General features: G+C 43.7%; 1 long non-coding RNA gene across 3 annotated transcripts; it reads left to right on the top strand.

Annotated features, from left to right (window-relative positions):
* The first annotated feature begins 8,401 nt into the window (after window positions 1–8,401).
* LOC130362930 (uncharacterized) lies at window positions 8,402–13,574 on the top strand. Of its 3 annotated transcripts, XR_008891636.1 has the most exons (4): window positions 10,029–10,250; window positions 10,391–10,518; window positions 11,480–11,622; window positions 13,242–13,574. It is a non-coding gene; the product is annotated as an uncharacterized LOC130362930 (long non-coding RNA). The 3 variants fall into 3 exon arrangements; XR_008891634.1 differs by lacking the exons at window positions 10,029–10,250; window positions 10,391–10,518 and adding an exon at window positions 8,402–8,460 and having other exon boundaries at window positions 11,225–11,622; XR_008891635.1 differs by having other exon boundaries at window positions 10,029–10,518.
* Window positions 13,575–14,103: the final 529 nt, after the last annotated feature.

The raw sequence follows: 14,103 nt of genomic DNA, 5'->3' as shown, positions 1-14,103 counted from the left end.
AAAAATGTTTATTTTATTGGCATTAAATTATAACGCTTAAAAAAAAAAAATCATGTGAAAAGTATTACCTCTGTAGAATACTGGGCCCTAAGGTCAGTGCAGACTGCACACAGAGTCCCTATGGGTTGGTTGCATTACAGAAAGGGCACAAAGGGCACATGCCTCAGGGACTCCCCACCTTGAGGACATACACCCTCCCTGCATAGGCCAGTTCTTGTAATCTGCCTGACCTAACGTTTTCTAATTATGTCCCAGACAGTAAATATTAGTGTACATTCACATGTATCACATCCTCTGCAGATTTTCTGCTTTGTGATCCCATACAGCCAAGAGGTCTGGATTCTAGCCTCTCCCCATTACTGTCTGGGAGGGGTTGGGAGACATGTTGGCAGAGGCTCTGAGTAAGGGAGCATAACAATGTGGCAGTGCCCTAGTGGAGAGGCAGGAGGATACCCAGGATACCTAATGTCAAGGCACAGAAAGTGGCAGGGGCAGCAGGCATGAGATGTGTGGGGGGGGGGGGGGTAGGGGTGACATTGGGTGGCAGAAATCTTTGGGTGAAGAACAGGGAGAGGAAATTAAAAATTTTATAGATTGGTGGGGAGTCAATGTGTAGAGGCTCTTATGGGGGGGGGGCACTAAGTGGCAAGACTCTGCAGAGGAAAGAAAGGTAGGGGGTAGGGAGTGGCAGGAGCAGGGGGCTTTGGAAATGGAAAACTGTGGTGACACAGGGGTGCAGGGAATTCTTATCACTTCGTGATGCCAGGGAACCGCCTGTACACGGTCCAAGGTGGAGACAGCTTCTCCTGGGCCAGACACGGGGAGTAAGAAACACACTGACATCAGGTTACGGATAACTGCATTTACTGAGCAGGTGCAGAAGGTATCACACACAGCAGAGTAGAAGGGATGCAGTGTAACCCATTTGGAGCCCTGTTGCCTTGCTGGGATCTATGGTGCTTTTCACCCACTTGAATGATACTGACTTGAGATTAGAGACTGTAGATTTCCCATGCAGACAGGCCCGTCGCTACTGGACAGGCAAACCAAGCATTTGCTTGGGGCCCCGAGCAGAGCCAGTGCTTGCCCGTCCTGTAGTGACATGGCAATTCCTCCCATCACCAGGGCCGGATTAACAAACGTGCTCTTGGAGTTTGAGCTCCGGGCCCCAGGCACCCAGTCAAACAAGAGGGCCCCCGAATGTCTGACATTTTTTTTAAATAAACTCATTTGCAGCTTTGGAGTTCTTCTCACCTCACCACAATCACGCTCCCCCCACCCCCGCTGCATTTGGTATCTTCCCTCAGCCCGGACTCTTCTCTCAGCCTTCAGCTGTCTGAGCAGGAGGAGGGGGAGGGGAGAGCACAGAGCTGTGAGGAAATGAGACCGCAGAGGCTGTTCAAGATGGGGCCTGACTACAGTAGGTGTCCCTGGATATATATATGTGTATAAGCGTGTATGTGTGGATATATATATATGTGTGTACATATGTGTATGTCTATGTACTGTGCCTGTGTGTGTGTTACTACTGTGGATGACTATATGTAAAGTGCATGTGTGTATCTATACCAGTCTTTCCCAACCAGGGTGCCTCCAGTTGTTGCAAAACTACAACTCCCAGCATGCCCGGACAGCAAAAGGCTGTCTGGGCATGCTGGGAGTTGTAGTTTTGCAACCTCTGTAGGCATCCTGGTTGGGAAACACTGATCTATTCTATCTGTGTGTGTATGATGCATATATAGTATGTAATTTTTACAGTATGTGTGTGTATAATGCATGTACAGTGTATTGTGTGTATGATGCATGTACAGTATGTAATGTGTACAGTGTGTGTGTGTATGATGCATGTACAGTATGTAATGTGTACAGTGTGTGTGTATAATGCATGTACAGTGTGTTGTGTGTATGATGCATGTACAGTATGTAATGTGTACAGTGTGTGTATAATGTATGTACAGTATGTAATGTGTACAGTGTGTGTATAAAATGCATGTTCAGTATGTAATGTGTACAGTGTGTGTGTGTAATGTATGTACAGTATATAATGTGTATAGTATGTGTGTGTGTGTATAATGTAAGTACAGTATATAATGTGTACATTATGTGTGCTGTGTGTATGTAATGCATGTACAGTATGTAATGTGTACAGTGTGTGTGTTGTGTGTATGATGCATGTACAGTATGTAATGTGTGCAGTATGTGTGTTGTGTGTATAATGCATGTACAGTATGTAATGTGTACAGTATGTGTGTGATGCATGTACAGTATGTAATGTGTACAGTATGTGTGTTGTGTGTATAATGCATGTACAGTATATAATGTACAGTGTGTGTGTGTGTGTATGAAGCATGCATGTACAGTATGTGTGTGTATGATGCATATACAGTATATAATATGTAGTGTGTTGTGTGTATGAAGCATGCATGTACAGTATATAATGTGTACAGTGTGTGTGTATGAAGCATGCATGTACAGTATGTGTGTATGATGCATGTACTGTATGTAATATGTACAGTGTGTTGTGTGTATGAAGCATGCATGTACAGTATATAATGTGTACAGTATGTGTGTATATAATGCATGTACAGTATATAATGTGTACAGTATGTGTGTATATGAAGCATGTACAGTATATAATATGTACAGTGTGTTGTGTGTGTATGATGCATGTACAGTATATAATGTGTACAGTATGTGTGTATATAATGCATGTACAGTATATAATGTGTACAGTATGTGTGTATATGATGTATGTACAGTATGTATTGTGTACAGTATGTGTGTATATAATGCATGTACAGTTTATAATGTGTACAGTATGTGTGTATATAATGCATGTACAGTATAAAATGTGTACAGTATGTGTGTGTATATGATGCATGTACAGTATGTAATATGTACAGTGTGTTGTGCGTGTATGAAGCATGCATGTACAGTATGTGTGTGTATGATGCATGTACAGTATGTAATATGTACAGTGTGTTCTGTGTGTATGAAGCATGCATGTACAGTATGTAATGTGTACAGTGAGTTGTGTCTGTATATAATGCATGTAGTGGCGGATCCCGGGTGAGGGGGGTTACGGGGAAATTGCCCTCCCACCACAGATTAATTTCCCCATCACTTTTAAGGACATCCCTATTAAGGACATCCCATGCCCCTGTTAGCCCACTGACGTCCCGTGCGTGCGCCCATTGGAAAGCAACATGGAGGAGCGGAGCAGCAAACAGGACATGCACTGGCCAGCATGGTAAGTGACCAGCGTCACATCAGCTTCAGTGCTCCGACCACCGCTCCTCCAGTCCGGGAACCTACTGCTATTGTGGCCGGACCAGAGGAGCAGTGATCGGAGCACTGAAGTAGGGCAGTAATCAGGCATACAGCCTCCAGCCATACACTGTATGGCTGGAGGTTGTATGTCTGTGGGGGAACATACTGCACCAAATGTGGGGGGACTATACTGCACCTAATGTGGGGAAACTATACTGCACCTAATGTGGGGGAACTATACTACACCTAATGTGGGGGGGGACTATACTGCACCTAATGTGGGGGAACTATACTGCACCTAATGTGGGGGAACTATACTGCACCTAATGTGGGGGAACATACTGCACCTAATGTGGGGAACTATACTGCACCTAATGTGGGGGCACTATACTGCACCTAATGTGGGGGAACTATACTGCACCTAATGTGGGGGAACTATACTGCACCTAATGTGGGGGGACTATACTGCACCTAATGTGGGGGACTATAGCCTAATGTGGGGAGAACTATACTGCACCTAATGTGGGGGGACTATACTGCACCTAATGTGGGGGAACTATAGCCTAATGTGGGGAGAACTATACTGCACCTAATGTGGGGAACTATACTGCACCTAATGTGGGGGAACTATACTGCACCTAATGTGGGGGAACTATACTGCACCTAATGTGGGGGGACTATACTGCACCTAATGTGGGGGAACTATATCCTAATGTGGGGAGAACTATACTGCACCTAATGTGGGGAGAACTATACTGCACCTAATGTGGGGAACTATACTGCACCTAATGTGGGGGAACTATACTGCACCTAATGTGGGGAACTATACTGCACCTAAGGTGGGGTAAACTATACTGCCAACCTAATGTGGAGAACTATACTGCACCTAATGTGGAGAACTATACTGCACCTAATGTGGGGAGAACTATACTGCACCTAATGTGGGGAACTATACTGCACCTAATGTTGGGGGACTATAATGCCTAATGTGGGGGAACTATACTGCGCCTAACGGAGGGGCCACATGGGTTGGGCCCCCCTTCCCCTCCCCCCTGGTGGTTAGAGTTATTTAAATGTAGTTTCAGGCGTAAAGTTAATAAGGGTTAATCTATTTCTAATGTGGTATTAAGTTTCTTATAGGGCTGGCGTGTTGCTGGGCAGATTATGAGAAGCCTCTGATTGGCTGTTGCTACCCACAGCGGGAAGATTTGAAATCTATATAAATCGCTGCTGAAGGAGCCCGGTATCCAGTCTGAGGAGAACCCTGAAGAAACACCTCGATGTCACGGTCTGTTATGAGGGTGTCACTGAAAGGTGGACAGCTTATATTTAAGTGGGGGTGTCACACAGAGGTTTTCTGGGTGGACAGCTGGTTTGGAGTATACACTGTGGTTTGATATTTTAGTATGGTTTATGAGTTAGTATATATATTTATTAAATGGTTTATTAAATGGTTATTTATTAAATTTATTGATTATTAATAAAATAGTACCCTCAATAAACAGGCCGTGGCCTTTTCTCCAAAGTAGTTGTATTAGTTTTATTTATGGGAAGGTTTGGGGGTGGGGTTTGGGGGGTCCCTATCCCATGCATTGAAAACATGATTGATGCAAACACAGAGGTAACCACAGTGCAATAGGTTTCTAGGAGACAGGGGCCATAGACATCCAAGGGAGCCAGTCTCCTGCTACAAGTGAAGTGCACAGCCGTGTGCTTCTCCTGGCTGTATCTAGCGATGAGTGGACGTCTCAGCTGATCAAAACTTTTGAAATGTCTGTGCATCATAAAAAAAGTTTTTAAGTGACATTTACGCTTTAACATCACCAACTGGGGACAGTACCGCCAAGGTGCCCCATCTATTTCTAAGCGGGATGGGAACAACCACCCTGTCCTGCCAGATCCCTGTGATCTGCCACTTCCCATCTACCATACAGGGACCGACATTCACCTGTACTGATGGCTGGTAATGCAGCATCTCCCCTTTAGTGGGCGCCAAAGCTGATCTGGATTGACGGTTGCGTAAAACATTAAAACCACAAGAGCTCTTTGCTGTTCATGTGACATCCCTCTTCAGACACCAGCAGGACCACCTTGGGGCTTTTTTCCTTCCGTCAGATGTAACTGATTAATCTTTTCTTGTTTTTTACATATTCTGTTACTCATCTTTTCTTGAAAACAAAGGCCGCGATGGCACCGCAGGTATTTATTGCTGTTTTTTAATCTGCTTTTTAATTACTTATTTTTTCTTGGCAACAAGATTTATTGTCTGGGGAAGACATCAGCATCTTGTCAAAACAGCGGAAAATTCGACAGCTCCTCTTTTCTTATTCTGCAAGGTCAATCTCATATTCATATCCTGTACTCTGAGTTTTCTTCTCTTTTACATAAAATACTTAGAGTAGGGAAACAATAAAGTGAAACAAGAAGAAATAGTTTTTAGAGGAACAAAAAAACTTTAGATGAATATTCACAATGTATAATCTACTGGTACTTGTGGATTCCATTATTGTCCAGTAGAGAAAACTGGTGGGGTGCTCCCTGGGGTAGTAAAGGGGTACTCCAAAGAATAGGGTATAAGAGGCCTGATCGCAGGCATTCCCAGCGTGACCGTGCAGCCCCCCCACATTCTGAAAGTTGTTTTCAGAGCGCTGGGTTGATGTCACGACTTGGCCGCCCAAACCCAGCTTTCTGTAAATAAGTTTCAGCATGCCAAGTGCTGCACGGAGATGACCGGGGTCCCCAGAAGCAGACATCAGACATCTTATCCCCTATCCAAAGGAGATGTCTAGTGGCGGAATAAGATGTCTAGTGGCAGAATACCCCTTTACCCTTTAACGATACAAGCCAGAAAAGTATATAAAGCTACTGACCTGCCAAATTTGCTCAATGAATAGAAGTGAATTGGAGGGATTAAAAAAAGAAGAAAAGAAGGGGGCGCTTTCTTTGGTAGTATATCAGTAGGTGTACATCCCACCACCACACCATAGTGATGGAGAATGTAGAAGGCAAATTATGAGTTGCCGCAGTCTGAACAGACCCTTGTAGGTGTCAGATCCCGGCTGCACAGCTTCAGTCCAGGACGCTGCATCAGTCGTTCTGGTGGACCTGAGGAAGGCACAAGAAGGTGTCAAAATGCGTTGTCCAGCTATATACCCAATATAGTCATTGTCGTCCTGTGCATTGCCTGTGGTCATGTTTTTGCAAGTTTTGATTAGTGTCTCTAAGACCCACTTTGTAATTTTATTGCTCATCCACTCAATGCATAGACACAACTCAGGTGCAATATCATAAAATACTCCCACCATATATTACAGCAAACCAAACAGGAAGTAAAAAATTAAGTAGGGTTAAGCCCGCATACATACTCAATAAAAGCATACCACGACCATCCATGTAAAAATAAATTATTATTTAGGGGCTATATCCTAGTCTATATCATATGGCAAAATAAAAATGGCTATGATACAATTTAAAGTGGACTTGCTGATTCCCCTAAAATGTCTGTTTTAGTAAATAGTTGTATCCTTAATGATTGGGATCCTAGATTTGGGTTGTTTCTCTGTTATTCCTCCTGGAAGTATAAAGAAATTGTCAACTGAGTGTTAAGTTTCCAACACGGTCCAATCATCACTGACAGTGCCAGACTGTGTAGAGACATACCCCATTGGCAAGGTGAAAGGGTAATGAAGGGTAAGAAGAGGAAGTGAAAGAGGAAAAAGTTAGTGCAATAAGAAGTCAAGTATTGAATATGTGGTGTCCCGGTAACGTATTGTATACGTTACCTATATAGAGGTCCCCATAGTCAGAGTCCCTAGGACGTCGGGGTCCCTCTTTTGTAGTTTTCCCCTTGTCACCTCTCAGTTAGTCGATGACTATATAGCAGTTCTTATTAATATAAATATAAGTATAAATATGTATATATTTAGTTGTATACCTGTTCGGAGCGTAGCAGGACCTGCGGGTCACGTGATTAGGTTACAACTCTACGGTTTTGCTACAGGACCTTTGGAGGTTCCTGTGACGTGTTCACCCACAATGCACTGTGACGGTAAGTGACAGTCGTTACGGACCAATCAAAAAACGGCCAGCTCCTGCCCATATAAGGGACCTGCGCCAGCTTGATCCCTCTCTTGGGTTGCTGACTCTGGAAGAGTTAGGACCTCCGCAGCTTACAAGACTAATTACTAGGCCAAAGCCTTGCGGCCTAGGCCTCTAACATAGCGGATATACTAAGCAATTCCCTGCTACTCATCGCAAGATCACTGGACCTAATTACTCCCCTAAATCCACCGGATCTCTGCTATACAATCCTTAAGAAGGTAAATTGGGCTTATCTGATCCCAACCGACTGTCAATTGCTGCTCTAGCTATATACAAAGAGACTCTGTTATCTGGACTGTTACTATTACCACATGTACAGAAATTCTTCAGTAAAAGTTCCAGCAACTTTCCAGTTAACAGTGGTTGTGGACAATCCTTTATTTCTGCATCACCTATTGCTCTTGGGATGGGTGGCAATAGGCCTATCAAGAAACCCAGCATTTAACCCTCACCCTGGCATCATGAGTGACAAGGGTTAACAGCGCCCTTAACTATCCTGAACAGAAACACCCTAAACACCCTACACCCCCCACAAGACAGTATCCTCTCATCCGACACCACAAATAGTTTTGCAGTGTCCCAGTACAGGTGTACGTATGGTTTTATGAAGCTCTGCTTCTGACACCTCTACACCTTGCAGTGTTTCTTCAAGCAAGTCTTTTAGGGAATCTACTACCTTAGGAACTACTCATCTGAACACCATGACCCCACACAATCTACCTCCTCCATTGCCATCTACCAAATGCAGGTATTAGGTAATACAAAAACACAAAGCTGCGGGAACTCAGCTGCAAATTCAAACTATTTTATTAAACAATCTTGGTTGTGGGATACAGACGGGATAGGGACGGCATGAAGAATTAGTGTTGAGCTGTGAAATGGCCGCCATCCTTTCCTCTGTATCCTACAACCAAGATTGCTCAGTAAAATAGTTTGAATTCACAGGTGAGTTCCCGCAGCTTTGTGCCTTCGTACTAGTATTCCTTTAACAGCCAATAACTTTAGACTTATGATTTTAGGTTCTCGCTGGGCACCAAGGAGGATCAGTTTGCTTCGGTCCGGACAGCTGTGCATTCGAGTAAAAGAGTGGTGAGTGTACTGCTGATCTTTTTTTCTTTTCTTGTGCTATACAAATGCAGGTATTGTTTAACATATGTAACTCCACTATGTGGAAGAAATTCAATAAAGTTATCCATTCTGCCGCAACATCCTGGTTTTAAAGGAGTAGTCCAGTGGTGACCCGTGGTGAACAACTTATTAAGTTTGAGATCGCGGGGGGTCCGACCGCTGGGGCCCCCTGCGATCTCCTGTACGGAGCCCCAACAGCCCACGGGAAGGGGGCGTGTCAACCTCTGCATGAAGCGGCGGCCGACACGCCCCCTCAATACTACTCTATGGCAGAGCCGAAGCGTTGCCTTCGGCAATCTCCGGCTCTGCCATAGAGATGTATTGAGGGGGCGTGTCAGCCGCCGCTTCGTTCGGGGGTCGACACCCGCTATCTGGCCGGAGAGCTCTGCCCCCGTACAGAGAGATCGCAGGGGGCCCCAGCGGTCGGACCCCCCGCGATCTCAAACTTATCCCCTATCCTTAGGATAGGGGATATGTTTTTCACCACTGGACTACCCCTTTAAGTGCACTACTACTACCAAGGTCCTTCCAGTTACCACCAGGCAGGACATCCTTAGCTGGGAGTGTGGTAGATGGAGGATTAGGAATAATGTCTCTGTGTATGTTAAGGATACTAGGCTGTCTGGTTGTCAGTTCCTGATGAAAGGAGTGTGATAAAAATGTGCAATGGTGGTGATAATGGTGGCTGTAGTCTTGCTGAAGATTCCACTTACCATGACTTACCACGATTAAAGGGGTAGTCCGTCCCTAGACATCTTATCCCCTATCCGTGCGTGATCTCTGTGCTGTACCCGACATTCGTTTAGAACACTTGGAGTGGGCAGCGGGGGTCGTGAAGTCACTGTCACGCCCCTCGTGATGTCACGCCACTGTCACGTGCAAGTCTATCGCCACGCCCCCTCCCATAGACTTGCATTGAGGGGGTGTGGTGATAGACTTGCACTGAGGGGCATGACGTTATGTCACAAGGGGCGTGACAGTGGTGTCCCGACCCCGCCGTCTGCTCTAAGTGGGGCAGCAGAGAACCCCTTTAAGTGGTCTTCTGTATCAAAACCCCGGGGATTAGAGGGATGTGCACCAGGGCATATACTGTGCCATGGCAGCTGCCAACTTTTGCACCTGAATCTGAACTGTAAGGACACAATTAAAACAATATGAAGGTTATATCTGTAACGATAATAGATCAGAGGATCAAATCTGATGAAGAAGTCAATATAAAAAGTCTACAAGAGATGCACCTGTCTGGTATTGATATGATGTAAGTCAATTTTCCATAGCCTGCGGATCTCCAGCTGCTGCAAAGCTACTACTCCCTCATCAAGAAATCATCAGGGCATGATGGGGTTTGTAGTTCTGCAACAGGTTGGAAAACATAAACATAGATGCTGTAATCATAATCTACTATATGGTATTTTGGTATATTGTGATGGTGGGTGAAATGTAATCAGGATAAAATTAGTCTGTAAACTTCAAGTATATGGAGAAGCACATTTAGTCATCCATAATACTGTACTAGGGCAGAGCTAACATGGGATGTAGAGTAAACAGTGATAGCTGAACCTTAATGCTCTATGCCACATAAGAAATGGGGGCCTGTTTCTGGGGCCGATTTGGGGTCCAAGACATTCAAGTTACTCTTCTACTGCAGTATCGCTCCATGCAGCGGATTACTGGGGTGCTGTGCCGAAGATCTGGGGGGACCCCCATGATCAGACATAGTATATCCTACCCTTTGGAGTATCCCTTTAAAGGTATTATATGTAACTGGAAGAAACATGGCTGCTTTATTCCAGATACTGGGCAAACCACAATGCAAAGTAGAGAGAGCACCAGGCACCACTGAAATATCTCTGTGCTGCTCTGTAATTCCTTCCTTTCTGTTTTCATACAGGAGTCTGACAGGACAGGAGTGAGCACAGACAGTGTTAGTCCCACCCTCACTTCCTGGACCTTGTCCCAGCCTGTGCTTCAGCTGGAACCAAGATGATGCTGGTGCCCAACAGGATTATGTTCTGGATGGTATGGATGGCTCTTCCCTATAGGGACATAGTTATTCCCTATCAACCAGATGGAGAATAACAAGCTGATCAATGGTGGTCTGAGCACTGAGAAACCCCCCTCCCCCCACACACCAATCCCAAAAGCATGGGCAACATTTTCCCCATAATAAATTGAGGGCACAGCCAGAACATAGGAAAAAGTCTCCCAAACAAACAGAGCAACGTGTGTATGCAGGGCCAGTGCTCCATTCCTGCTCTAGTAAAGTGTTTCTCATCTAGGATGCCTCCAGCTGTTACAAAACTACAACCTTTGGCTTTCTGGGCATGCTGGGAGTTGTAGTTTTGCAACAGTTGGAGGCATGCTGATTGGGAAACACTGCTCTAGGAGCTTCCAAACATTGTTTTAAGATCATAGGGGTCACACATCAATAAGTGATCATTTACCATTATAGAAATAGTCACATGTTCAGGGGTGTACTGGGCAGATGGACATAAGGGTAATGCTCAGTGGGGTCACAGCCATAATTAGTTCTCCTTGAGTGCACTTTGCCAACCCAAGGCCGTGGCTCTAGGTCTCTACTGCCTTCAGCGTTGCCAGTGCTGCCTATCCTGTATTTTTGTTGTTGTTTTTCAATTTTATGGCATATGTTGAAATGATATGGTACGATTCTCCATAAACAGAGAGAAGTCTTTATACACAAGAGAGTCTCTTTTACATTTCTTAGAGGGAAGTCGTGCTTGAAGATGAACAGTGGAGCAGATATAACTAAAATTCAATAACGTTGAGAAAACATAGAGAACGTCTCCCAGTACTGACCTTATTTATCCTGCATAATACGTCTTGTTTGCATGTTTTGTTTTCTGTTTATGGAGGAAATAATATTACTTTATCGCTTTACCATTTTATCACATCGCAAAACGCTTCTTGCAGAGGAATTCAATCAATCATTTTTTTTAATCCAATTTCTATTTCATCGCAGCCTTCAGAGGAGTCATTTCATTCTTCCATGTCAGTTTACATTGGAGATTTATTATATATCGATGTATATCCTTGCTTGCTCTACAATACTTGTGACTAAGATAACGCAATTGTGGTGTCCCAGTACAGGAGTTGTCCTGTCAGGTAAACATTGCCTCAGGTGCCAGTGCTGGCCCCCACTGCTCAGGTGCTGCATTGAAAGGCACTACAATTTATTGTCTGATGATTAATAAAGTGTTTGTAACATTGCCTTTAATAAATGTCAAAAGTATATTTAAGGAGTGATGATGCAGAGAAAACCATGTGATCCTGATGCCCAATGGGTGGTCCCCTAGCTTGGGCCTTATATAGTGTAGGGGGGAGGAGTTAGTTAGTTAGGAGTTGGAGTGGAGCTGAAGGACAGTGTGGAGAGGAGTCAGAAGGAGAGCTGAGGTGATTCAAGGGAAGCCTAAAGAAAATCTTAAAGTGAACGACCACTAGTGTTGAGCGGCATAGGCCATATTCGAATTCGCGAATATTCGCGAATATATGGACGAATATTCGTCATATATTCGCGAATATTCGCATATTCGTAACAGTCTCGTTTTATTTTCGCATAAGCGAAAATTCGCGAATGCGAAAATTAACATATGTGAAAAATTAGCATATGCAAAATTAGCATAGGCGAAAATTCGCATATGCGAAAAGTAGCATATGCAAATCTTCGCATATGCGAAAATGCGCGCACCAGTCTCACACAGTAGTATTAGAGCCTTCTTTACACCACACAAGCTGGAAGCAGAGAGGGATGATCACTGTGATGTGTACTGTGAAAAAAAAAAAAACAATATTCGTAATTACGAATATATAGTGCTATATTCGCGAATATTCGCGAATTCGCGAATATGCAATATTCGCGAATAAAATTCGCATTGCGAATATTCGCGAGCAACACTAACGACCACGCCATTTTGCTAGTTTTCCCTTCCCAGGAGGAGTTGGAAATGTCTAGCTGTGGCCACACAGTGCCAGTCAGGGATAGAGACAGTAGAAAACCTCAGGCAAGGGCTAGTTGTTGTTTTTCAGTAAAATATAGTAGCTTTAATTGGACATTAGAACGACCCAAGTCAACGTGGGATGTCTTAAAAGTCAAGTCTAAAGCTAAAGTATAAAGTCTGCAGCAACCATAATACAGTCAAGTGAAAGACAACTACCAACAAATCCCAGCAAGGCAACAGTCTCCCAAGGGTTACTCTGGATCTCCCCTGTTCTTATCTGTACTGTAAAGGATATTACCATAATTCCTACCGCAGTAAAAGATAGTTTTCCATAACCCTGCCTCTGTGGTCACTATTGTCCCCAGCGCTTGGCCCAGGAGAACTGTCTAAATCTTGGATCGTGGTGGTTTACATTACCCTGGCGTCACAACTGTACATTACATGATTCACATTGTAAACACCCCAAAATTGTACAATAAGAAAGGCCGGAAAAAAACAACAGTCCTTGGAAAAGTATAATTCAGTTTTGATATTTTAACTGGTGACTGCCAGCACCTTTTGTCTTACATATTAGGGGCCGCGTGGTAAAGGTTGTTGGCCATACCCATGTATCCTGCAGCTGAGCTCTGTGCATTAACAATTTTAGGACAAATTCATATAAGAAAAATAGACACCATGGATACGCTTCACAGCTCACTAAGGGCAACGCATGATGGGTCTTGTAACGGTAAGACTTTTAATAGAACTCTGAAAGACTTTTTACATTTTTTTACTTTTTGTCCCTAGCTCGGTTCGGAGCTCCGCCCATGCCCCAAGGCCCTCATTTGCATAAAAAGAAAAAGGAGAATTGCAGCTGAACGGTTGGGCAAATCTGGAAGCTGTGAGTATCGTTTTGATCAGCATCACCAACACTACAAGCCAGTGATACTGCTGACAGATTTCCTTTAAGAGAGTGCTCCCAATCTCAGCTCATCACTTGTATAAAAGACACCTGGGAGTCAGAAATCTTGCTGTTCGATAGTGGATCAAATATTTATTTCACTGAGTAAAATCCAAATCAATTCGTAACTTATTTCAAATGTGTTTTTCTGTCTTTCTCTGTTCACATAAACCCAATAAAATTATAGATTGATCATTTCTTTGTCATTGAGTAATTGGACACAATCATCAGGGGATCAAATCATTTTTTCCTTCACTGTAATTCCTTGCCTCAAACGATGCCACCAGTAGTCTTCAATACATATAAGATGGTTGATAACACCAAATTTTTTCTGACTTTGATCATTTTTATTAACAGTTATTTTCGTGCTATGTCGTAAATATAGAACAGTGTGAACATCATTCTCGGCATCACTCCCACTAACAATTTTCACATGTTTAAAATACATTTTGCCATGGTTTGAGGAGAATACAAGATGGCGACCTAGATTATTATTATTAGGTCTTTCTATGGCTCTGGCTCTCTAGTTTCTGGTTTATTTTTACCATGTTCATGTCCAGACCGCAGAGGAGCAGATTCAATTTGAAATAACCTTCACACGTCAGGCTCCAAGAAACATATAAATGTGAAAGTTGTAAGAGGTAACTCGAAATATCTTTCTGGAAATATGTTCAACTGAATACTCATGGGAATTGTCAAACGACAGAA

The sequence above is a fragment of the Hyla sarda genome, chromosome 3 (assembly GCF_029499605.1).
Source record: "Hyla sarda isolate aHylSar1 chromosome 3, aHylSar1.hap1, whole genome shotgun sequence".
Lineage (NCBI taxonomy): Eukaryota > Metazoa > Chordata > Amphibia > Anura > Hylidae > Hyla > Hyla sarda.
The sequence above is the reverse complement of the archived record's forward strand: the minus strand, read 5'-3'. Positions and strand labels throughout refer to the sequence as shown.